Raw genomic sequence first — 24,794 nt, 5'->3', positions numbered from 1 at the left:
CCTGCATCCGGTTGTCTGTGTGTTCGAGGGCAGAGCTATGGCCGCGGGCTGCCCAGGTGCAACCCCAGTCCCACCCTTGCTCTTTCCTCGCCCACCAGGCAGGGTCGGGAGGAGACGTGGGGCCCATATTCACTCTCCCCTGCAGGTGTCCTACCCAGCTCCTCCTCCTCCTCCTCCTCCTTCCCTTCTTCCTCCTCCTTTCTCTTTGTTCTCTTCCTCCTCTCTCCTCCCTTTTTCTTTATTCTCCTCCTCTTCCTCCTCCATCCTCCTCCTCTTCCTCCTCTTCTTCCTCCTCCTTTCTTTTCCTCCTCCTCTTCCTCTTCCCCCTCCTCTTCTTCCTGTCCCTCCTCACCTCCCCCCCCCCTTCCCCTTGGCTGGGTGCCCATCTGCAAGGGAAGGAGCCCTCCGCCCCATCCGCCTGGGCCCTTCCCGGCATTACCCCGCCCCGTGGCCCCCCTGGCTGATCACTCTAGACTCTTCTGTGATCTCAGGCCCAGAAGGGCTTCGTTGCCCCTCAGAGCCGACTTTGAATCGCTAGCTTCATATGCATTTGAAAAGAGGCCCAGGAGTAGGTTAGAAGAGAGAACAGTGGCCTTTGAGGGTGGGGGGATGGGCTCTGGGGAACAAAGGCCCTAAGGCAGGGAGGGCCTAACCCAGTGTTTCAGCCAGGGCCGCTGAGTGTGCCAGCAGCCACCACCAGGGCCTGGGCTAGTGTCTGTCCACTCAGCACTGAGATAACGGGCCCGAGCCTCAGTGGGCACGAGGGGCTGGGCCTGAGGACTCTAACCCGAGTCCCAGCCCTCTGCACACGCCAGGTGGGACGGAGCGTGGGGGCGTGTGGGGACCGGCACTGGGCACTCACAGATAAGGGGTGGGCACCGCGGGGTGGTCCAGTGACACAGACAGAGGGCGGTACAGGGCGTCAGGGGCCACGGAGACAGGCGGTGACCGTGGGGGAGTCACGCCCAGGTGGGTAGAGGAGGGGAGAGGCCCGGCCAGGGCTCTCAGACGCCAGTGAGAGCCCAGGGCCAAGACCGCAAACCTGTAATACTCCCGCCATCCCCCTGGGCCCCAGCCCGCTCGGGTGCTGACGGGCATGTGCGGGTGTGCGGGGGTCTGCGGGCGGGCAGACACTCGACAGGTGGCCAGAGGGTTGGGAGCAGCGGCCCAGTTGCACAGGGAGGAACTGCCAGGAGCGGGGAGGAACGGGCATGGGTCCAAGTGAGGTCCGAGGGGGAGCTGCAGGCTCTCACCTTCTCCTGCTGTGGCCCAGCAGTGGACACTCAGGACTGCAGGGTTCCCCCCACACCTCCATCAGCCCCTGGAACCTGCCCAGAGTTGCATCCCCAGGAGCCTGTCTGTGGGCTCTAGAGGGCGGCCAGGGGCGTCAGGGGCGGGGGGTGGGGGGGGGTGGGAACATGTTGTAGGCAGGTAGACAGGGAGGGCCCCCTCCCGAGGCAACGACAAAAGTCAGCCCTGCAGAAAATAGCAAAACAGGAACTAAGGCTTGATAAGACCCTGCCTGGCTCCAGCGACAGACCCAAAGAAGCTCCTCCAGGAACAAAAGGCCAGGAAAGGAATTTCAAAGAAGACCATCACCACTCCCATCTTCCCTGGTAACCTCCTTAGCAACGGATTTTTACCTGGGAAGAAGCCCCACGTGGGGGCAGGTTGGAGAAACCCTATAAAGGCCACCTTGAACAAAGGAAGGGCGAGCATTTGCTGCCCAAGCCCATGTGCTGCTTGCGCCCATGTGGCCGAGCACATGTGGTTCCCGAGCACATGTGTCGCCCGCATCTCCCCTCTTGAGATGTGTACTTTCATGTCTAACTTTACTCTCTCACTCTCTCTCCCTCCCTCCATACCTAAAAATCCTCCAAATAAAATCTATTTACTTCACTGCTTGTCTACTCCTGAAATTCCTTTCTGCGAGGCGAGACAAGAACCCGGTAACCCTGGGTCCCGGGTGGCAGAGGCAGGTGGGGAGAAAGTGACCGTCTTTCTCCTCACTGCTTCACACGAGTCACCTGTGGGGCCCACCGACATCAAACAGAGGTGCCAGAGTCACTCGACCCAGGGGGAGTGAGGCTCAGGGGGAGTGTCCTCCCTCCCGGCCTCCATGTAAATGGTTTGTTTTGTGTAAATGGGCTTAATAGCACAGCAGTCGGGCGTTTGCCTTGCACATAGCCAGCCCGGCCGAGCCAGGTTCGATTCCTTCGCCCCTCTCGGAGAGCCCGGCAAGCTACCGAGAGTATCTCGCCCGCATGGCAGAGCCTGGCAAGCTACCCCTGACGTATTCGATATGCCAAACACAGTAACAACGAGTCTCAAAAATGGAGACGTTACTGGGCCCGCTCAAGCACACCGGTGATCAACGGGAGGACAGTGCTACAGTGCAGGGGCGGGGGAGGTTGGGATAACCCAGAGAGCATCAGGTCAGCGTGCCCAGGTGCAATGTCCCGAGGTCGGTGCTGTGTCTATTAGCTGGAAATAGTTGATGTTTTTGATTTTTCTGACTCAATCAGTCCATAATGCCGCCGTTCCATCAACAGGGTTTTGCATGGCAGCCGATGCGCGATAATTTGCTATTAGATAATTTGGCTCTGTGAGTGCCAAACTGCTCTTCTCAGATTTGGCGCCTTTAGACCTCTCTTTCCCTCAGAGATGTGTTTCCTGGGAGATGGCGCCTCCATGTCAGCTCAGCGGTGGCTCCGAATGACTTTTCTCCTCAGATTTTGTTTTTTTAATTTAATTTTAATTTTTTGTTTGCTTTTTTGGGGCGGGGTCACACCCAGCAATGCACAGGAGTTACTCCTGGTTCATGCACTCAGGAATTGCTCCTGGCGGTGCTCAGGGGACCATATGGGATGCTGGGAATCGAACCTAGGTCGCCTGTGTGCAAGGCAAACACGCCCTACCCGCTGTGCTATCGCCCCAGCCCCCAATTTTACTGTAATTTTGATGAAGTTGTTCACAATAATTGATTACGTTCAATATTCCCACACCAACCCCCCCACCATTCCACTTTCCCACCACCATAATCTCCTCATAGTTTGTGCTTCACACCTCTCAGACCTTAGAGTTTCCTCTCAAATCCTCTCCTCAGACACGCGATTCCCTTTTTTTTTTTTAAATCTCCCTGACTTTACTTCTCACATTTATTTCTGTCCCCTCAGACTGTGTCCTCACAGACATCCTTGCCACCAGTCGCCTCTCCCAGGCCTCAGGGATTTGGGCATTTCCTCAGGAGCCGTGTCTGTGGGGAGCTGGAATGTGGCCGACACGCCACAGACTTACAGTTCCCTCCCGGCCCCCCTCTGCACCCGCCTGCTCTCTGTGGCGCCCGAAAGAGGTGGCCCCTCCCTGTCCCCTGTGGTGGTCGAGGGGGTGTTTCTCAGAGGGCAGGTTTCCAGGGGAGGATGCCCTGCAGTGTATGGTCCTCCTGGGGGAGGCAGGGGAGGCTGGACACTGGATGCACCATCTGGGACGGAGCTGTGTCCCTTGGCCGTGTGCGCTGGGCAACGGCCAGGGTCCGCTCCGCCCCCTCATGTCCACACCTGCCTGCTGTGGCGGCCGCCCCTGGCCAGGCTCCTGCTTGGTTCTGTCCTGAAAACTGAGGGATCCGGGACTGTGAGGGAAACGAAGCAGCCGGCCTGGAGCCGGGACTGGGCCCAGTGGGCAGCCGTGGCCAGGCACAAGCAGTGTCTGAGGGCTCAGAGCAGGGGGGAGTCCCCAGGAGGACTCCCAGGCTGGGGACGGCTGTCTCTGCCTCAGCATCCCCGTTTTGACTCTGGAGGTCAGGGTGGCTTGTTCCAAAGAAGCCAACACACCGTCTGGGCCTGTCTAGTCTCTCGCCTGGCGTGTGTCCAGCCCTCCGACCACCGCCCTTTGAAGTCACAGCTCTGTCCGGGAGAGCGGGGTTGGGGTGGGGGGGAGACACACGGTCACCCCAGGACCAACTCGTCCCCTTCCCTGCAGAAGTGCCTGGGCAGGGGGGCCCGGCCCTGGGGCCTTATTTTTGGAGGCTCCGGATGCTTCTGTGAAGGGCCATGTGGCATCTTTATTAGCTCCTCTGCTGGGACCCACCGGGAGCACTTAGCGACTGGCAGTATCCCTGAGTGTCCTTGGGAGGGCTCGAGGATGTCCCGCCCTCTGCAGCTCAGTGTCCCCCGGGCAGCGCCGTGGCCACGGGGAGCAAGTCCCGCCGGCTGATCTCGCCACCACGAGGCTCCTCTGCCTGTCAGCGACATGGGCTAGTGACATGCACATCACGTTTGGGCGCCGCTCACGGGGCGCCCCAGCCAGTCCTTCTGCTCCCCTGCTTCTAGGCGGGCTGCGGGAGGCTTCCTGGACCACACACCCAGGCTGAGCAGGCTGGAAACCCCAAGCAGGCACACTGTCCACGCCCCCACAGCCCGAGGGGACGGTCACCCAGCAGCCACCACGAGAACCACAAACCCACGGACCCACGGAGCAGGGCCACCCTGCCGCCCGCGGGCACGTCTCTCACCCGTGAGACCCAGGAGAGAGCTGACCTCGCGTGGCAACTGCGTCTTGATTTCTATTTCCTATTTCTTAATTTCTAGCCCTGTTTTATCTTTATTTTATTTTCATGTTCACAAGGGAGCTGGAGAGGTAGCACAGCGGGTAGGGTGTTTGCCTTGCATGAGGCCGACCCGGTTCGATTCCCGGCATCCCATATGGTCCCCTGAGTACTGCCAAGGAGTAATTCCTGAGTGCAGAGCCAGGAGGAACCCCCGTGCCTTGCGGGTGTGACCCAAAAAGCAAAAAAAAAAAAGTCGTTCACAATAGTTTGTTACAGATAATATTCAAGCACCCATCCCCCCACCAAGCACCTTCCCACAGCATCAGAGGACCGTGTGTGAGGGTTGTCGTGCTTCTCCCTGCAGCCGTCAAGCCCTTGGGTAAGAGATCTCAGGCGTGTGTGTTAACCCAGACACATGTGCGCTGCTCTGGGTACGTCCGGGGGCTAGAGCGTGAGAGGGGTCGCTCTGTGTTGCTCTCTCCCGGGCGCTTTATTTCATGGTCTCTGTGTTCCATCTTCCAAAGTTCTTTGGGGTCTTACGGCCGAGCTCAGGGCTTACCTCGACTCTCTGCCCAGAGCCCCTCCCCTGGCGGAGCTCAGGGTGCTTGAACTGGGCCCGGGTCCAGCCAAGACGAGCCTCTCTCCCTCTTGTCTCTCCAGCCTGGCTGTCCTCTCCCTCCTACAGCCGAAGAGACGTGATTCGGCATCAGTCACGTGTGAAAACTCCTTCCACGCTCTGACCAAGCCGGGGCCACCCTGCTGACAAGTCAGCCGCTATTTCCGTCCAAAGCACAGGCCCCGTGCACGGAGGTTTCACGGGGGCGACACCCCCTCTTGGTGCTTTGTCACGATTCGTGTGGCTACACCGACGTCTCTGGCCGGATCCCCTTCATTTCTCACCGCCCAGAAAGTTTGGCACTTTCCAGCATGTTCTACCCTGGAGGCCTCCTGCTGGCCCTGCTCCCGTTCGTCCCGGGCCGTTTCCAAAGCTGATGAAGCTCGTAAGGCCCTAATTGATTCTCCCATCCTGGTCTCCAAGGTACCGAGATGTTTGCGGTTGGAAATGCTTCCGTCTGTGGCAGTTCCCCCAGGCCAGGCTGTTCCTGGAGAGAGACATTCCCATTTCTGTTATTTCCCACCCAGATTTTCTCTTAATTAAAAGTGGGCTCCCTTACAAGTGGCGGTGGCCAGGGAGAAAACTCCATTAGCAAAATAAACAAGCGGGTCCCAGCTCCGGCCCTCGGGAGGGCCCGCCTGCGTGCCGGAGATTGGAAGCTGATTGCTACATCACCTGTAATTACCGGGACCTATTACGGGCCAGGCACTTACAGACTCGCGCAATTGCCGGAGTGCAGAGGCCTGTCCCAGCGGCCCGGCCCAGCGAGCATGGTGGGAAATGCGCTTCCTTAAGTGCACTCTAGAAGCAGCTGGGCAGGACCTCAGGCTGGGGGTGGGGGTGGGGGTGGGAGGGACGGAGTGTCACAGTGGGCAGAGAGACCAGGAGGAAGAAAGCGACTCACACGGCCTGTGCCCCCGCAGACCCAGAGTCCCACATCTCGGGGTGTCCTGGATGCGGTTTGACCTGCCCCCTCTGACCCCGCCCTGTGCCACGAAGGGGGATCACGGCCAACAGTGTGGTGGGCAGGGTTACTGCAGGGAACCCTGTCTGGGACACAGCTGCCCAGGAGGAGGCCATGCTGGCGCGGGCACGCGGGCACTGGTGTCTGGGCAGGGTGTGTGGCTGCAGGGGGCGTGTGTGATCAGGGGCTCTGAGCCCCTTCCTGGGGACACTGTGGCCCATCCCAGACAGGGTGGCCCTAAAGATGTTCCCGCTTCTCGTCCTGTGTGTGAGGGGCCTCTGGGCGTGGAACATGGGTTTCTGGGCGACCTGGAGTGGACGTCCATCGCTCTATGGGCCTGACCCCAGGGATCACCCCCTCGACCTGCCCTGCATTCCTAGGTCTGGCGAGAGCTGCGGGCACCACACTCACCTCTCAGCACTGTGCCTGGAGCAGAGGGGGGTGTCGAAGACGGGGGTGGGGTCGCTGTGCTGCTCCCCCAGACTTCGCTGGCCTCGCTCCTGGCTGGGGGGGTGGGGGGGAGAGCCATCTACCCGCTGCCCTTCCCCCATGCCGGGATCCTCTCCAGAGCCGCGGATTGCTGGAGGGAAGCGGTTGCTTGAGCCTCATCCCTTTGTGGTTGAATAACCTCCGTGGTCTCAGAGCCTGGGCAAAGCTCATGCCATTTCCCAAACAAGCGTCACGTTAATCTGTGGGCCGTCACCTTGGATTCCGAGTCCAACAGATCCATGCCCTCATCTTTAATTTATAGCCTGCGCTTCCTTAAGTTGTGTGGGACGACGCGGCCGGCTTTATTTTTATCCCGAGATGCATTCCGTGAGCACCACTTAATATCACATTTGTTCAGTGGGTTGGATAAATGGAGTCTCTCTGTTTGCTCCCAGGGTTATTAAATATACCCAGTCTTTTAATTCTCCTCATTCTTCCCAATTTTTTTTTTGGGCTGAGAAAAAAAAATAAAAGTCTCCCCTGTCAAAGAGACATATTTAGGACACTTGCGAAGAAATCTTTGCCCTGAAAACTTAATTACAGAACAGTTCAGGCTCCCTTAATGCTGCGGAGTGATTGCTTGCCTTGGCATAACTTAATAATTCTGCCCACAAGCCGGAGGGGCCGGATAACAGGAATCACAATTACGGCAGCTGGGCTGACACTTCCCAGCACCCAAGTTCATTACGGAGTTCCTCTCCCCAAGGGGTCGGGTCTGGAGTCATAGCTGGTGGGCCACTGTGGGGTCACTGCGAGGGCACACTCACACCCACTTCCCTGCCCCCGCAAAGGCCCCATCATTGAACACGGCTGGGGAGAGAGCTCGCATCTCACACGCCTCTTGTGTTCCCTCCATGGGACCGGGCACGACCCTCCGTGGGTGAGTGTGGGCAGGAGGCCATGCTGGAGCCTGGGCAGGGGCACGCAGAGCGCCCCCAAGCCCGCGAGCCAAAGCACATCCTGCTGCTGCCACCGTTCCAGCTGGGTCTGGGCGGAGTGGGGGTCACGGTCTCAGCAGACAGCAAAGCCCAGGTACGTTGGTCTGATGGCGGAGGTCAGAGATGCTCATTAGTGTGTCCAAGTTGACTGACCTCCATGTGGTTTGCAGGCCAGTCTGTGTGAGCCTGTGACGGCCGTGGGGATATTTCACAGGCCGGAGCCCAGAGCTGTGCAGGTAAGTCTGAGGGTGACTGAGGCACCGTGTGACCGTGCTGAGGCCCGCGTGGAAGGAACTTCATCGCCAGCACTGAGAGCAGATGTGCTGGCAGCTCCGGCCTCTGGAACGCTCCCAAGGGACGCGCCTTCTCCGTAAGGGTGCAGCGGGCAGATGCCATGACCCATGGAGGTTCAGACTCGTCGCCGGGGCAGCTACCAGCTCTCTCAGGGTCCTCCGGGGGCCAGGACGTTTCCATTCACAAACCCCACCCTGCTAGCCCCCAAAGAACACTGCCCCTGGAGCTGGAGCGACAGCACAGCAGGTAGGGCATTTGCCTTGTGCGCGGCTGACCCGGGTTCAATTTCCAGCATCCCATATGGTCCCCTGAGCACCGCCAGGAGTAACTCCTGAGTGCAGAGCCAGGAGGAACCCCTGTGTATTGCCAGGTGTGACCCAAAAAGCAAAAAAAGAACACTGCCCCTTTGCCGGGATTTGGTAAGACCCAGCTCTTCAAAGACAGACCCTCGGGCCCTTCAAGAAGCACAGCAGGGCCAGGGACAGAGGCGGCAGCCGAGACAGGCGGGCTTTGGGCCATCCGGAGGCTGATGCTCTCGTCTCCGTCAGACTCAGGGTGAGACGTTTCCTGTCAGCTAATTAACCTCTGCAAACCCCCATTTCCTCCCTGCCACACAGCGCACTGTGCTTCCTTTAAATTAAAGTCGTGTTTGGAGGTAATTGCAGAGTCGCCTTCGGTTGTCGGGAATGACAGGAAGGTCCCGTGTCCCTGTCCCCAGCCCCCGCATGATTAACCCTGATTCAGCCATCACCCACAGGCCAGGGGCCCGGCGCTCCAGGGCTGTGGACGTCTCCATTGCGGGACAGACTCCGGCTGCTGTCCCCACTTCAACGGCTGGTTGGGGTCTGCGGGGCTCTCCCCACTCAGCCCCTCCAACTAGCTGGTTGGAGGAGTGGCCCCTGGACGTGCCTCAGTTTCCCTAACTGCTCGCTCAGGTACACATTGTTTCTGGTTTGCAGCTTTATGCATAAAACTCTCACAAGCATCTGTGAACTTATTCTTTTTCCATTAAGGAAACAACGGCTCTGCTGAGGTGAACGCTCTCGTTTCCTTCCCAGACGTCTTCATTAGGACCCGATTTACCTTCCACGTCTTGCAGCTCGAGTCCACGACTCGGATTTTTTTTTTATTGAATCACCGTGAGAATAGTCACAAAGCCTTCCAGTTCAAGTCTCAGTCGGTCATACAATGATCAAACACCCGTCCCTTCACCAGTGCAGATTTTCCATCACTAAGAACCCCAGTATACCCTCCTCCCACCCACCCTCTGTCTGTGTGGCAGATTTCCACTTTATTCTCTCTCTCTACGTTGATAACATTCAATATTACGACAAAAGACCCAACATTGTTATTTGAAATTTTCCCCAACATTCAGACCTGCCACAAAGACATCATTAAAAAATTTGTTTTCTATTGCTGATTATGAAGAGCATATGATGTCGTGTGGCCACAATAGCGGCCACGCGAACTTGGATTTCTGATATCCTAGTAATAAACCTAGAGTGATTACTGCCAAAAGCCCCTGGGTTCTGAGATTGGTTTGTGTGCCTCTGGGATCATGGTCATTCAGAAGCCAGAGGAGGCATTTGAGGGTGGCAACCCGGAGCATTGTCATGGCAGGGAGCAGGGCCGATTCCACCCCCCCCCCCCATCCCATGAGGCCCCTCATGCTTTGTCAATGCCAGGACTCAGATTTGGATGGGCTCAGAGCGTTTGCCGGGGAGTACACGTCTGCTTTTCTGGAGCTGGGTTCCAGGGTGGAGCTGCTGGGTCGCGTGGCCTAGAGGCTGGTGTGAGAAGATGTGAGTGGAGGCTGAGATGACAGAGAGAATCACACAAAGCCCCCGTGGCTCGAGTGGCCGTGACAGGAACCCAGGGGGAGGCTGGACACTCAGGACGGGGGCTGGGATGCCGATTGCCATCTGGGGACAGCGTGCTATAGCCACTTCTGCCTTGGAGAGTCCTCTAGGGAGGTGCATGGGACAAGTCCCTCCCTCCCGAGTCCCTCTCTGCACCCACAGGGGTGATACCGAGCTCGTCGGCCCTTGTTTGGACCCACACGCCTCACGCCTCCAGCACAGAGCTTGGGGGGTGGGGGTGGGGGCAGATCAGTAAATATTTGTGTTCTGAGCCACACCCGGCAGTGCTCAGGGCTGACTCCTGGCTCTGCACTCAGTGACCACTCCTGGGGGCCCTGGGGGTACCCTGTGAGGTTCCCGCGTGCAAGGCAAACGCCCTCCCACTGTACGCTCTCTCCAGCCCCGAGATTTGTAAATAATTGTCAGATGAACAAAGAAATGACCCGATCACGCAGTCATTCGCCTGGTTTGAGATGGGAGGAGTTTAGCCTTGCACATGTGGGGTCCCAGGACCACCCCAAATGCAAAAGACAAAAGTTCACGCCTGTGATCTCCTTTTTGATCTGAACGCTGTCACGTAAAAGGATCTGCTCCCGTGTTGCTGGTGGGTGCAAAGAAACCCAACCAGCCCACACAGCGGCCATGCGCCATGCGTGACCGGGGGCGGGGAGGGGCGCTGTCCATCCCGCTGACCATTCCCAGCCCCCGGGGTGCTGGTGCCTGGGGGACAGCAAGGACCCTCCCCAGCCCATGTGGCTGCGGCCGCCTCGCCTGGGCCAGGCTTTGTTCTGAGATGCGGCAGAACTTCACGTCTCTTCGCTCCCTGCTGTTACCCCCCTCCCAGCACCCATCCCCGATGCACCCAAGCATGCCCGTGCGACTGATAGCGAGCCCAGCACCCTCCCAGGGAGGACCCTCCCGAACAGCAGCTCCTGCGAGCACGACAGCGATATACGGACACACTTCAATGCCCGTGTGTAAGTGGCAGAATTCCACGGTGTCACTACACCTGTAGGCAACTCGGCATGAGGCGAGAGCTGCTGGCGGCTCCGGGAAGCGTGTCGGGCGCAGGGCTCGGAGACGGCTCACCGGGGCTGCTGTCGGGAAAGCCTCTCCTTCCCATCACGGCTGCGAGAGGCCTGGGCACGGCCGCGCAGCTTACACTGACACCCCCCCACACCTGCACCCCTCCCGAAAAGCGAGCGTGTTTATAGCCGTGCACGTACAAATGTGCTAATTGGACCCAAGAGGTGACTCAGAAAACTGTAAATGTGGAAACGGCGGCCACGCTGGCGGCGCCCGCTGGGATCAGGAGCCCGTGGACGCCGGGGAACCAGGGCCTCGGGTTCCACTGGCCATCGCTGAGCCACGCTGGACATCCGAAGGTCTCTAGGCTGGACAGCCCCTTTGCTGGACGCCCGAGGGTGCTCTGGGCTGGATGGCCACGCTGCTGACGGATGAGGGCGCTGGCAGGGTCAGTGCAGATCTGACGCAGAACAAAACCCCGAAAGAGGAGGATGGAGAAATCCAGGGCGGGGACAGTTGCGTCATTCTCCAACCTCCTGTTTGCATCTCAGTTTCCGGACTTGAGACTAGAGGTGCCAATGAGTTTTCCTGAAAACCGAATGATGCACACGGAGCTGTGTGTTCCAGAGCTCTCGCGGATCCATTAGATGGATCGTTTCTCCCACGGCATTCCTTAGGAAATGGGGGAACGCCTGTTCAAAAACAAACACTTCTAAAAATCAATTTTAAGACATTCAAGGCAAGAAAGAACCAGGCGTGAATACGGATGTCCTGACATCACTCGGGGGCGGGGAGGGGTCTCTCCCGCGGAACAGACTCGTGTGTGCTCAGACATGAAAAGCACATGCCAGCCAAGACGCCCTTGACACGCATGTGGAGATCAAAGCCCATGCCAGCTGAGACGCCCTTGACACGCGTGTGGGCCGAGGGAGGCGTCCCTGGGACATGCAGACACGGGACTGCGAGCGAGCCGGGTCTTGCTAGCCGAGCACTTTAGGATACTGTGATATTCGACGGAGCTCAGAACAGATAGGAGCCGCCTCCCGAAGGGAGCCTGGGGTGTCGTCGGCTACTCAGCGAAGGCGTCTGTGGTCCCCCGCTCCCACCCCGGGCCTCTCGCCTCTTGGCCTGGGTGCCCTGCACTGTCTGCTCTGGGTGGGCCTCCCGATGCTGTCCTCCCCTGCCTCTGGCTCTCCTGCCCTGGAGGGCTGCAAGGTGCCGGGATCACCTGGAGCCTCGGGGCTTGCTGGTCTGGACCGACTCTGGGCCCCGCGGCAGCCGGGCAGACACGAGACCTGGACAGAGGAGTGTGGAGGGGGAGCGTGGAGGGTCCCCGAGAGAAGACACAATTAAACCGCCGCCTCCCGCCCCCTCCTGCGCGGGTAATATTCATTTAAATATTTACTCAGAGCAAACATTGTCTAATGAATTTTCCGGTGAAGTTAAATGAACTCATTAAGGCACATTTAAGAGATCAGAAACGTGTAATCAAGGCCGGGAGCCGCGTCTCGGCTTCCGCGTCCCGCTGACTCGGCCTGGCGCCCTCTGCAGCCACAGGCCAACGCCGGGCAGAGCGGAGGGGACCAGAGGGGCCGGAGGTGACCAGGGGGGTGGAGAGCGAAGGGGCTGCTGGACCCTCTGCCCGGCCTCCAAGCCCTACCCTGCGCTCTGGTCTTTCCCTCCCTCCCACCCTCCCACTGGCTCTGGCTGCATTTGGCCATGGGAGAGACATGGGGTCTCCCGGGGGCCCGGAGCTGTCCCCATCGGCCCCCGGAGTGCTGGGCAACCCTGAACACTGTCCTTTGGCCATGGCCCTGGAACCCTTTGCCCCTTGGGATGAGGTGGGCGGGGGTGGGGACTCACTGGGCATTGTGAGGGCCACCAACACTGAGCCATCCAGCCCGAGGGTAGGCACTGAGCCATGGGATGGGACTCTGCGGCCGTGACAGACACACACATGCGGGTTAGTCTAGGCTGTGCCAGCCTTTCTGCAGCCCATAACACGCACTGGCCGGGCGGGGAGGCCGTGGCTGGGGCAGACGCCGAGAAGCCTGCGAGGAGGAGACGCCGCCGGCCCGCCGTGGTAGCAGCTATGTGATGTCAGGACATTGAGCGGGGGAGGGTACACGCGGTACTTGGAGCAGCCGCAGTCCTCTTGGGAATGACCCGGGCAGCCGGCGATGTTCGAAGCACAGACACTCGGTCACTCCCGTTTCCGTGGGCCTGAGGAGAGACTCGGCAGAAGATGCCCGAGCCAGCATCCGGGATCAGCAGCTCAGGCCGCCTCCCCAGGGACGGGCCCACCTCATCCGTCTCTAGGCGAAGCAGGGAGAATCGTCAGGAGAGCTTCCGACGTTACGACATGTCCCATGGCCCCCGGGACCAAGCGACACAGTGGCCCTGCCCAGCACCAAAGCTGCAGGAGCTGGAGGTGTAAGTAGGGGTTTGTTTGCTTATTTTTGATATCTCTTGATGATCCATTACTGAGGCAATAAATCCACTTCCCTATCCGACAGAAAATAAATATAGGGACTTATTATAATTTGTCAAACCTTCTACCCCAGTTAGAAATAACAAGGCAACACATTCTGCATTTTCTAAGACATTAACCACGGCTTTTGTTATGAATAATTCATGGCTCACCAGCAGATTGGCACAGAGAGAGAGAGAGAGACAGAGACAGGGAGAGAGACAGAGAGTGATGGAGGGAGAGAGGGAGGGAAAGAGGGAGAGAGGAGGGAAGGGGGAGGGGGGAAGGCTGGCGGGATCTGGGGTTTCCTTCTCGGCATAAAAAAGTCCTGCTGTGTGTCGGGAGCTTTGATCAGAGGCTCCGTGAGGGAGATTCAGAGGGACAATTAACTTTATTTTTAGGCTGTGTTAATTATGTGGGGTGAGGACAGTCGAGAGAAGCCATCAGCCCAGCGGAAGTCGCTTTAACTCCCTCTCGTGTGCTCTCAGCACCCAGGCCGGCATCAGGAGTTGGCGTGAGGCCCAGGGCGCCCGGCACAACCCGTTGTCTTTCAGCCCCTCATGGCAGGGGACCACGGCTGCCGTCCACTTATGTCTGTGCCGCCCGCTGCCTGGTACAGAGCGGCCGTGCCCCTCTGCCCAGTGCTTCCTGGACCCGCCCTGCTGACCGCTGGGCTCTGGCAGACAGGGTGGGGACAGGCCCTCGGCCAGTGGGTGGGTCTCGTCTCTGTAGGGGCCCCGTTTCCCCACAGAGGGACCTTAAGGGTAGTGGACGTCCAGCGGGACCCCTGATGGACGGTTCACCCTGGGCGGGCTCTGGGGAGAGGCACGGGCCAGAGCAGGACTCGGGGGTCACCGGGGTGGGCAGGGGTCAGTGGCAGGCATGAGCGCTGGGGGTTTCCATGGAGCCGTGAGGGTCAGGTGGAGTCTGAGCACCAGGTGTGGCTCTCAGGCCCCAAGCACTGCATGGTGAGCACCACAGGCAGGCCGAGTGACCCTCGGAGGGACAGTCTGACCTCCTGCCATCTCCAGGCAGGCCAAGTGACCCTCAGAGGGAGGGTCTGACCTCCCACGTCCCCGGTGATGTTTCTTATTAAAACCACCCTCACACCTGGAGACCAGGCTGGTGCCCGCGTGCTGCACAGGGCCCTGGACACGGCCATCGTTCTCCCTGTCCGGCCCTGGTGGCCTCGCCGCACTGCCCCATGCTGGGCAGTGGGTGGACCAGTTGCTTGGGACCGGCTACTTGAGGTCTGGCATACTCAGGGCTCCGTGGGCTTGCCGTTTCGAGGACGTGGGCCCAGCGACACTCCTGCTGTGCCAGCGAGGACGAGGGGCAGAGGTGCCAGGCAGGATAGGGACCCACCTACTGGGCTTTCCTCTCCTCGGGGGGTTTAAGCTCGGCTGCTGGGGGCCTGGGCGTGGGCTGGTGAGTCCGAGCCCTCAGGAGAGCCGGGAGGGGACATGCCCTGCAGGGACATTTGTTTTGGTCTGGCTCAAATTTGGGGAAATTTGAGAACCCCAAAAACGCTCTCTAGGGTGTGAACCCATCTTGGGCTCTTTCTCAGAAAAGAGATCTTATTAGGTTTTTTTTGATGGTAAGTTAAAAAAGAATCCATCTACATAGTTAATTAATGTGCCACGGACTTGCTCCCCTAAATGATAATTTACTGAAAATTGCATGGAAATATTGAAAATCATTATTTTCACTGGTAATTTGAATCTGAATTCTTTTCTATCTATATGCAAATGTTCGATTCCTGGACTTTATAATTTTTTTTACTATGTTATAATATTGTCTATTTCATAAAGTTGGAATTAATGAGCATCTGTGTGTGTGAGACGTCGCGAGCTCCGAGGGGCTCCCCCGCCCCTAAGCGGGTGTGTGGACTCCTCGGGGCCCAGAAGCTGAGCTCTGGTCCCTGACTCTGCGTACGGCATCCCGGACTTCTCTAGGAACTTCAGTTTGACTAGTTTTAAAGCCGGACTGACTGGCTAGACACCCAGTTCTTGGGAGAGTAGGTGGGTGGGTCACCGCGACTCCTAGCCACAGGCTCCTCTCGTACAAGGACGATGATGATCCGGCTTCTCTCCTCTTGGGGTGGGGAGCACCTCTCTGCGCTCGGGGATCACTCCCGGCAGTGCTCCGGAGAATACATGGGCGGCCGGGATCCAGCCTGGGTGGGCCCCCGGATTTGACTTTTCTCGTTCCTGCTTTTCACTCCGCAGGTTTCCTTTGATTGCTTATGTTTTAACTATAATTTAAGTCCTCTCTGGGAGGGTTCTAATTAAAATCGGTCCTAATTATGGGTTTTTATTTGACGACTGTTTAATGAGAAATTATAAAACAATTTGGTGCATGCGGGGAGTGCTGAAATCCGGTATTAGCAGCGGCTGGGGAGGAACTTTCTCTGTGTGGAGGTTCCGGGCCCAGGGTGCCCCAAGAGGGCTGGGCTCAGGGGGGCCGAGGCGACGGGTGTATCCGAGGCGGGGGGAGGGACGCCAGGGAGCTCTGGGCCGGATTCGGGCCTCGGCCTGGCTGGCTGTCGCACGCGCTGCCCCCGGCCTTGTTATTTATGTCACTCCACTCAATTTGCTCCCCTTCTCCCTGCTCTCATTAACCTGATTCCTTCCTACAAGATTATCAATAAAAGGCGGATCCTATCAGCCATGAACAATATCTCGGCTCGGGTCTTAATGACGCGTCTGAAAACCCTTGTCCGCTTCCGCCGTGCATTCATCCCGGGCCTCATTTTAATTTAGTTTAATCAACACAGGAAAATTGCCTCCTTGCAAAAGTGAAAGGAAATAATAAACACGGTCTTCGTGTGTGCGCGCGCGTGTGTGTGTGTGTGTGTGTGTGTGTGTGTGTGTGTGTGTGGTGGGGGAGAGGGAGAGAGAGGAAGGGAGAGGTGGAGAGGAAGGGAGAGGGAGAGGGAGGGGAGGAGAGAGAGAGAGGGAAGGCGGGAGTGAAAGAGAGAGGGAGGGGAGAGAGACCCCGGACGGCACACAGAGTGGATGCACCCTCACTGGAGGGGCCGGCCACCAGGAGACCTGGCGAGCAGCGGCCCCCTCGCCTGCAGCCCAGCCCCCGGGTCTTGTGGCCCCCACTGTGGCCGCTGCGGCTCCAACCCGCTCGTGCAGGAATGTCCGTGTGTCAGCGCCCCTCTCCTGGGTGGGAGGCGTCAAATTCATGCTTTCCTGCCGCTTAATCTCTGGCTTGCAGATAGAAGCGTCTTCCTCACTCTGTTCAGTTTCATACCGGGATGCGGCCTCGCATGCCCACTGTACTCCCACCCGGGTCTGCCGTGGGCTCATGCGTGACGCCACGGATGAAGACGCGCGTCCAGTTGTCGCCACTTCCCTGGCGTTTCTCCCCCGACTTTGAGCCCGCATTTGCGTAAGCCGATCTACTCCTTTCCTTTATGTGAGTTTGCGCAGTTTTCCCAGAGTAATGGACTGACAGTTTATATTCCATCTCTTTTTTTGGCCACATTCCCGTGGGGATTATGATATATTCCCATAGACAGAGAAGTCTATTCCCTCACAGACCCCTCTCATACCACTTCCAGGGGATCCAGCGTGAACATCACCCGGGTTCCACATCAGACGATGCTCGAGACTGGGAGAGGCCGACAAAATAACGCGGTTTATCCAGCAAATAGAACGTTTCCTGGCCACCATCTCTCTCCGGCGCCCCCTGCTGGCTAGAAGGAGCAGAGACTGGGGTTGGGGGGTGGGGGCATCTGAGCGGAGACTCGTCCAGACCCTCCCCCCAGGCAGCAGAGTCTTATCCCTGCTGTGTCTTAGGAACCAGCTAGACCCCGTGGATTCATTCTGTGAGATGCGGCCAAGCCTCCTTCCGGGCTCAGAGGAGTGTGTGTAATTAACTCGCTTCTGCGGCCGGCCACCGAGGCAGCTGGGCTGGCGGGAGTGGGCTGGGGGGGGGGGGCTTGCGATGGGGGGTCTCTTGAGCTCCTCTCGGCCCCAGGGCTCTTCCTCATGCCAGCTCTCAGCCACGGCCCCAAGGCTGGGATGGAGGCCCCCGTTCACCTTCCCCTTTGACACCATCAGGGCCCCGGGGAGCACAGCTCGACTCATGTGTCTCGACTCAGAAGAGCTGCCAGACTGCAGGGGGCCCAGAGGTGGGGTAGAGTGGGCGGGCACGGAGCCAGCGCCAGGCTCTGGGTCCCGCAGCCTCAGGGAGCCCTGGCCCGACTTTGCGAGCGGCCATGGCTCTGGTCAGGGGGGCACAGGGCAGTCGACACATCTCAGACAGTGTGTCCCGTGTGCGTTCACAGTGCGAGCTGCCTTCTTCTGAGTCCTTGGAAAATGACCTGGCAGCGGCCCAGGGGCCAGACTCCACCCCGGCCGGCTCTGCGTGCGATGAATCTGCTGCCGCGGCCGAGAGTAACTGAGCCGTCATGCACGTCTCTCTACCTGCAACGTCGCTGCCCATTTCCAATGAAACTTATGATGGAACAAAGAACAGGGCAGGTCACTTATTTTGACCGTTTCTCCCCTTAGCACACAGGAGTCCAAAGGCGAAGCCTCAAAGGTTCCCGCCCTCAACCCCCTCCCCTCCAGCCTCCCGTCCTCAGGGGCCGCACCAAGGACGCGTTGTTGATGCCGCATTCTGCTTATTGGACCTCTTGCTTCGGGTCTCAGCAAAGCTCCTGCTGGGGTGCAGTCCCCCCCGCCCCCCCGGGCACAAACCTTCTCTCCTGCCCATCACGGCATCTCTCCTTGCCCACAGCTCGCTGCTGCTCTGGGGGTCTGGGAGGAACCCGGCCCTGCTCTCTGTGTCACTCTGTGCTGGGCCACCACCTCCCCGTGCTCCCCACAGGGGCCCCAGAGGAGTCAGGCCGCACCACAAGCCACCAGCTCCCCCAGCCCGTGGACGTCCAGGGGCCAGCCTGAGACCTGGCCCAGGAATTCCGCCCCGGGGTTGTACCTCCCTCGGTCACCAGCAGGGGGCGGCACAGACGCTGGTCCAATCCGGGCTCCAAGGATGCTGATGGACCACGCGGACGTCCTGGGTCTAACCCTGAGGCTCTTCTGGTTCTTCCTTGGAGACCACAGGGCCCTCCAGTACCCACAGCCCAGACTCAGCCTCACTGGACGCGTCCTTCCCCCCCCTCGAGTGACCTGCCCAGCTCCGTACTCTGCTCACACAAGCCTGCGGCTGGGGCACACCCTTCCAAACAGCCGTGATGACACATGCAGCCGCTCCTGCGACTCGGCGTGGGAACGACCCACACGCTCTGCTACCGATTTCGGTGTTAGGGGATCGGGTTTCTCTCTGGTTTGCGTTTGGGGGCTGGGGGCAATGGTATCCGCCAGAGTCAGGCGTGGGGTGGGGCCTCCCAGAGCCCGGAGCGCTAGTTTCCACATTGCGGAAATACGGCAATTGTCATATTTGTTGTCAAATATTTATCATCAGCTTGTCAAAAATCAAAGTGTAGCTTCCAGTTCCATAACTGTGAATTTCACAGAGCCAGCTGGCCACGTGCAGTGACTACCTGGTCCAACATAGCTCACACGCAGGAAAGAACATTCTAGAAGGGAATGAAGCTTGACCACAAAGTCTTTCCCAAGCCCCTCTGAAAGGGCTCGGAGGATGCGGGAGCATCTGTGTCTGACAGGAGGGGGGACCAGCGCTGCCCTGCGGGGCCCGGGGCCTCTTACAACCCCCTTAACGCTGCCCCCCAAACTCTCCGCTTCTGCTTCTAAACATTTTTTTGAAACGGCGTGGCTGGAACTGCAGCTGGGTGAGTGGCTGCTCAGCTCACTTGGGACAACATCCTTGGGTTGGGCGGGAGGAAGGCTGGGAGGGGGCGTGAGTGAGAGGGCGGGAGAGAGAGTGGACACGGGGTTCCCGAGTAGCGGGGAGCAGCGGCTCAGCCCTGCGCTGTTGCTGAGGGGTGGACATTGTGGCGCAGAACGTGTGCATGGACCTCGCTGTGGTTGTCAGCCTGATGCACCCCCTCCCCCTCACGCAGATTCTAGAGACAGCTCCGGGTCACCATCAGGGCCCATCCCCTGACTCCATCCCCGCAGTCCCCTGCAGTCCTCACCAGGAGTGGCAGCTGCGGCTTCACGGCCCAGGAGCTGCGTGTCTGGAGTCTGTCTCGGCCCTGCTGCCTGGCCAGTGGCATTGCAGACCTGGAGGCCACACATGGCCCTGGGCCACCGCAGGGGCGTCAGGCTGGCGGGAGAGAATTGGGCTGGGGGGCATGGCTTCTGCCTCCTGTGTCTGGGACACGGGCACTGTGTGGTCAGTGGTCACTCCTGGCAGTGCCCAGGCTCTCGCCCTCTGGGCTGTGTTTCGGGCCCAGGACACCAGCTGGTTGATGACCTCCCCGTGTCCGTCACCAGTTCCCGTGTTTCTCTGGCCGGGACTCCGGGTCCTGGGCTGCCAGGGCCACGCAGGGTGCTCGCCGCAGTGCAGCGTTGGCCAAAGGATCATCTGTGGGGCTGGAGTGTGGCCGTGCGGGGCGGCCCCGTTCCCGCGGCGCCTGTGGCTGCAGGGCCTCTGAGCAGGCTCCTGAGGGCTCAGACGGGCTGCGGAGGGACAGGTTGAGGGCGGCCACGTGGCTACGTCGCACCCCAACCGCAGATTCTACCCCAGCAGCGTCCTGGGCTGCCCGGCCCGTGAGGAAGCTGAAACTGGGCTCGTCTACGCGCTGCCTCACCCCTTCATTATGCCTGCGTGGCGGCTCATTACTGGGACTGTCACAGCGCCCAGGCTGCTGGATTTGCATACGGGCTCGCAGGGAAGAGGATCAAAGAGCGAGCGAGCATCAAAGACGATGGGGCGGGGAGTGGAGGCGGCGTGGGGGGACATGGGGCAGCCATGGGCCACACAGCCCTGCCCGCCCAGGGATGGTATCCAGTCGAGAGGCTGCACCAAGGACAGTGTCCCCTCCATCCCCACCCACTGGGAACAGGGCTGACCCCACGGCCGGGAACCCCCAGCCCCGGGGGAGGAAGTGGCGAGGGCAGAGGCTGAGGGGGCAGGTCAGGGGCGCCCTGGGACCCTCCTCTGGCTGTGGACGGGTCACGTCTGCCTGGTTGCTCGGAGTCTGAGGCTGGGGTCCACCCAGCATCCGGTGAAGCCGGACTCCTGGGCGCGTGGCTCTGCTTCTCCTCTCCGCCCGCGAGTGTCCCTGAGTCTGTTTACAGGGAGAGAAACTGGCTTGTCTCAAATCTTCAAAGGATCAGAAGCTTTTGTTTGAATTTCCCCGTCACCAATGTATCCTTTAACATCAGCCAACCCGAGTTTAATGAACAAACGTGGGACGGGACCTCACGGTTTCCGACCTAGAAACGCACTCGGGCGTCCGCAGGGAGCAGGCGTTTGCAGGCCACGCTCCTCCCCGTGCCCCCCCACCCCCGCCTCTCAGGCAGGAACACCCCTTGTGCGAGGGCCTTACTGCACGGGGATGGTGAGCCCACGGCAGCTGCGCTAAGTCTGGGAGGCAGCAGAGCTGACCACGCAAGAGGCGCCCGTGGGGGGAGGGGCAGAGGCCGAGGGGGACCTGGTCAGGGGGTCCTGGGGTAGAGGACGGGCAAGGGACCAGAGCCCCGGCCTCACGCTTGCAAAGCACACATGGACATTTCCTCTGGCTTCCCAGGGACACACACAGATACACACCACATCACAGACACACACACACACTCGCACACAGACACACATAGACACACACAGCACACTCACACATAGAGACACAAGGACACACACAGTCTCACACAGACACACACACACTCTCACACAGAGACACACCACACACACTCACACATAGACACACAGTGACACACAGAGACACACACACTCACAGACTCTCTCACACAGAGACACACAGACCCAGTCTCATATAGACACACACAGACATACATACACTCACACAGACACACAGAGACACACACTCTCACACAGAGACGCATAGACTCACATACTCTCACATAGACACACACCACACACACTCACACATAGACACACAGAGACACACTCTCTCACACAGAGGCACACAGATACACACAGTCCCACATAGACACACACAGACATACATACACTCACACAGAGACACACAGAGACACACACACACTCTCACACAGAGACACACACATACATACCTCACATAGACACAACACAGACATACACACCACACACCCTCTCACACACACAGACACACACTGCGCACGTCACATGCACCAAACACACCATCCACCTCACACCAGCGCACTCTCTCTCTCGCATAGGTGCATTCTCCTGCACACCCCCCCACACAGGCCACCCCCCACAGGCCTGTCGCCGGTGCCAGCCCGTCCCCTCTGACACTGCAGCCCCCGGCAGGTACTCGGCCAGGGAGGAGGAGACAAGCCGTCCTCCCAGCTCTGGCTCTGCTGGAGGGCCCTCAGCGGCTTCTCCTCCCTCCCTGCTGAGTCCCTGCCTTGATGAGGCTCGGCCTCCCCTGCCTCCTCCCGCGGGCTGACCGGTGGGGATGGAGCCCGCGTCCCTGGGGGCAGAGCTGGGGCCAAGGCTCCTTCTCTCTGATCCCATCCCGGGGGTCTGCAGGGGTCGCACCCACTCCTCACAGCCCTCCTGCCACACGTCTCCTACCCTCGGAGCTGTGGCCGGCGAGCGCTCAGGTGCGCCCACAGTGCCCACAGCTGTGGCCCCTCGGCGAGGGACACTCCTCAGGTGGCCCCCAGAGAGCCGCCCACCGGCCAGACCAGGGCACGGTGTCGGTCAGAGGCAGCACTTGGTGTAACTGTCTCCCAATGCTCCCAGCGCCTTCCTGGGGCCTCTGCACTGCTCCATGCCCTGGGCAGCTGGCCAGTGTCCACCCTCAGCTCCCATGTGGACAGCCACACAGCGCGTCCTGGGCTCGGACCAAGGCAATGGGCAACAGGTGGGAGCTGGAGAAGGGACAAGAGAGACGGCAGGGGACGAGAGGAAGGTCATGTGAGAGGTCTGGCAGGAGGGCTCAGCTGGAGTGATGGTGAAGGGATGAGGGCAGGGGGGCAGGGGAGGGGAAGAGAGGGCGGGGGGGGGAGGGAGAGGGAGGGTGAGGAGGGGAGTGCCTGCAGGTCTCCTGAGTCGGGTGGGCTGGCTTCCAGCCCACTTGTGCTCCTCAGCACCTTGGAGGGAACCTCGTGGAGGGTGTCGGGAGGCCTCAGGTTCAGCCTGTGAAGACAGGAATGGGGTCCACGCCCGCAGGGTCTGATGGGAGGAGGGAAGAGAGAACCAGCCCCGCATCAGGACCACGGGCTCCAGGCAGGGAGAAGGGACGTGCGTGCGTGCATGTGCATGTGTGTGCGTGTGTGCGTGTGTGCGTGTGTGCGTGTGTGTGTCGCTGACACCTCCCAAAGGTGAGAAGGGGGAGAGGGGGAGGAGAAGGAGGAGGAAGAGGAGGAGGAGGAAGACGGGGAAGAGGTGAGCAGGGAGGGGCAGCCCCACTCTTCTCCAGGGACCGTGGCTCCTGCCAGCTGTTGGGCTTCCGGTTTCCTTGGAGGCTGTCTGCGGTGGGAGCCTGGGTGGTTATGAGCCTCGGACCCAGAGCCACAGGCTAGCCCTGGCTCATTTCTCTGAGGCTGCTCCGGACCGGGTGAGGCAGCTGGGGGCCACGGGTGGGGAGGCCCTTCCCGCGGCCCTGTGGGGCAGCACATCCACGCAAATGGCCACGCGGCGTCCAGCCCCCAGTCCCCGTGACCGCGCCGGCTCCCCCCTCTGCTCGCAGGCCCAGCCCGAGTCTGTCTGAGCTCTCCTGACAAGCGCCTGTGCTGCTTACAGCCTCTCGCAGAGGGCGCCTGCACTAGTAACTGCACTTAAGGACGCGAAGAGGCTCTGTGTCGTCTAAGGATCTCTGATTGCGGATGAGAGGCTCCTCGAGAGGCTCAGGGCAGGGGTGATTCCCGGGTGCAGGCGGGTGATGCCTGGCCCCCGGTCCCCGGCCCAGAGAGAGTCTGACCTGAGACTCAGAGGGGAGATCCCCAAGCGGGTTTGTGTCCTTGTGGCAACCCGGGGGTCTCCAAGGCTTCCTCCAGGCAGGGTCAGGGCCTGGCCCCGGCCAGCTCGGCAGCGCGCAAGGCCAGCATCAGCCCAGACGGTGGACCCCTATGGTGTCCACGTGGGAACGTGCATGCCTGTGGGGTGCCCCAGCCCCCCCTCGTCCCTCTGTCTGTCTGCCACTGTCCATCTCCCGATTACCTTCACGTCACTTCCACCCCGCAGACGTGGGTGCCTGCACCAACCGCCTCGTGGCCAGAGTGGGGCCAGACTGCCCTCAGACATGCTGGGCGCCTCAGATGCTCCCTCCGCTGGGGCTCCTCCCACTCCGCTCATGATGCTCCTCCCATTCCTCCCCACAGTGCTCCTCCCACTCCTCCTCATGGTGTTCCACCCACTCCTCCCTACGGTGCTCCTCCCACTCCTCCCCACAGTGCTTCTCCCACTCCTCCCCACGGTGCTCCACCCACTCCTCCCCACGGTGCTCCTCCCACTCTGCCCTCCTCACTCTAGACAACTTGCTCCTTCTCCTTCTGGATGTTTTCTTCAAGCAGCTGCTTCCTGGCCACCAGGAACATGCTCGGCTTCTCAGGAATCAAGCATGTTTCCTCATCAATAGCACACGAGCGAGTGCTGGGATGACGCCCCCTACGTCAGGTTCTGTGTCCTGGTCTCTGCCCACGGGAAACGTCAGTGCGTCTCATTGGCTCGAGTTGCCTCCCCTGGGCCCGTGATGCGCCCCAAGGCCCTGTAGACGCTGCGGGCTTGCCTTGGCACTGAGGCCCCGGCAGAAATAGAGCTTGTCCTGCCCGGCAAACTTACCCCAAGGCTGGCTCCTCTTTTCCTCAGAAGAGGATGAGGAGGACTTGTCCAGAAGGCAGCAGGAGGGACCTTATCTGCAAGAGCGAATTTTAATCCATGTTTAGATTGACTTTAGCAGTTAATCCATCTGACCCCTGATCTAGAATCTTCCTTTGGTAGGTGACACGAGCCACCTGGCTTTGGGTTCGGGTAGACTTTCATGCCGCCGCTTTCTCCAGAGTCCAACCACTGAACTTATCTCCTTCCCTTTTAAGTGGATAATCAGGATCTGTTGGGTTTAGATAAAAATGGTTCTCTAAGTCAAGGCGATTACACGCCGTCGGGGAGAGTGTGCTGACCTAGTTTGCGGAGAATGCTCTGAGCAGAAGAGGCTGTTATCAGGCCGGCCGGCCTCGCTGTCAGCGGATTCTGTTTTGTCGAGATCACAGCTTGATTTGCTGAAGCGCCTTAAGATGGAGCAAACACGCTTCCCGTGGGGTCCTCCCCGCGGCCGAGAAGCTCACAGGGTTGATGGACGAGGCGCCCGGGGACCCCCGCCAGCCAATAGGAGGGGGCGGGCGCGGCACGTGTGGCCGCTCAGAACCGCAGGGCTGAGGACTCGGGTCTGCCCACTGCTCCCGTGGGAAACAAGAGGCTCGAGATTCTCAGTGGCCAGCGAATCTTTAAATCAGAGTCCTGGAGAAAGAGAGGAACGTAACGACCCCCGTCCACCCCGGCGGGAGCAGCCGCCACGTCACTAACGAGCAACGGCCACGAGAT

The sequence above is a fragment of the Sorex fumeus genome, unplaced genomic scaffold, assembly GCF_029834395.1.
Source record: "Sorex fumeus unplaced genomic scaffold, SorFum_2.1 ptg000029l, whole genome shotgun sequence".
Lineage (NCBI taxonomy): Eukaryota > Metazoa > Chordata > Mammalia > Eulipotyphla > Soricidae > Sorex > Sorex fumeus.
The sequence above is the reverse complement of the archived record's forward strand: the minus strand, read 5'-3'. Positions refer to the sequence as shown.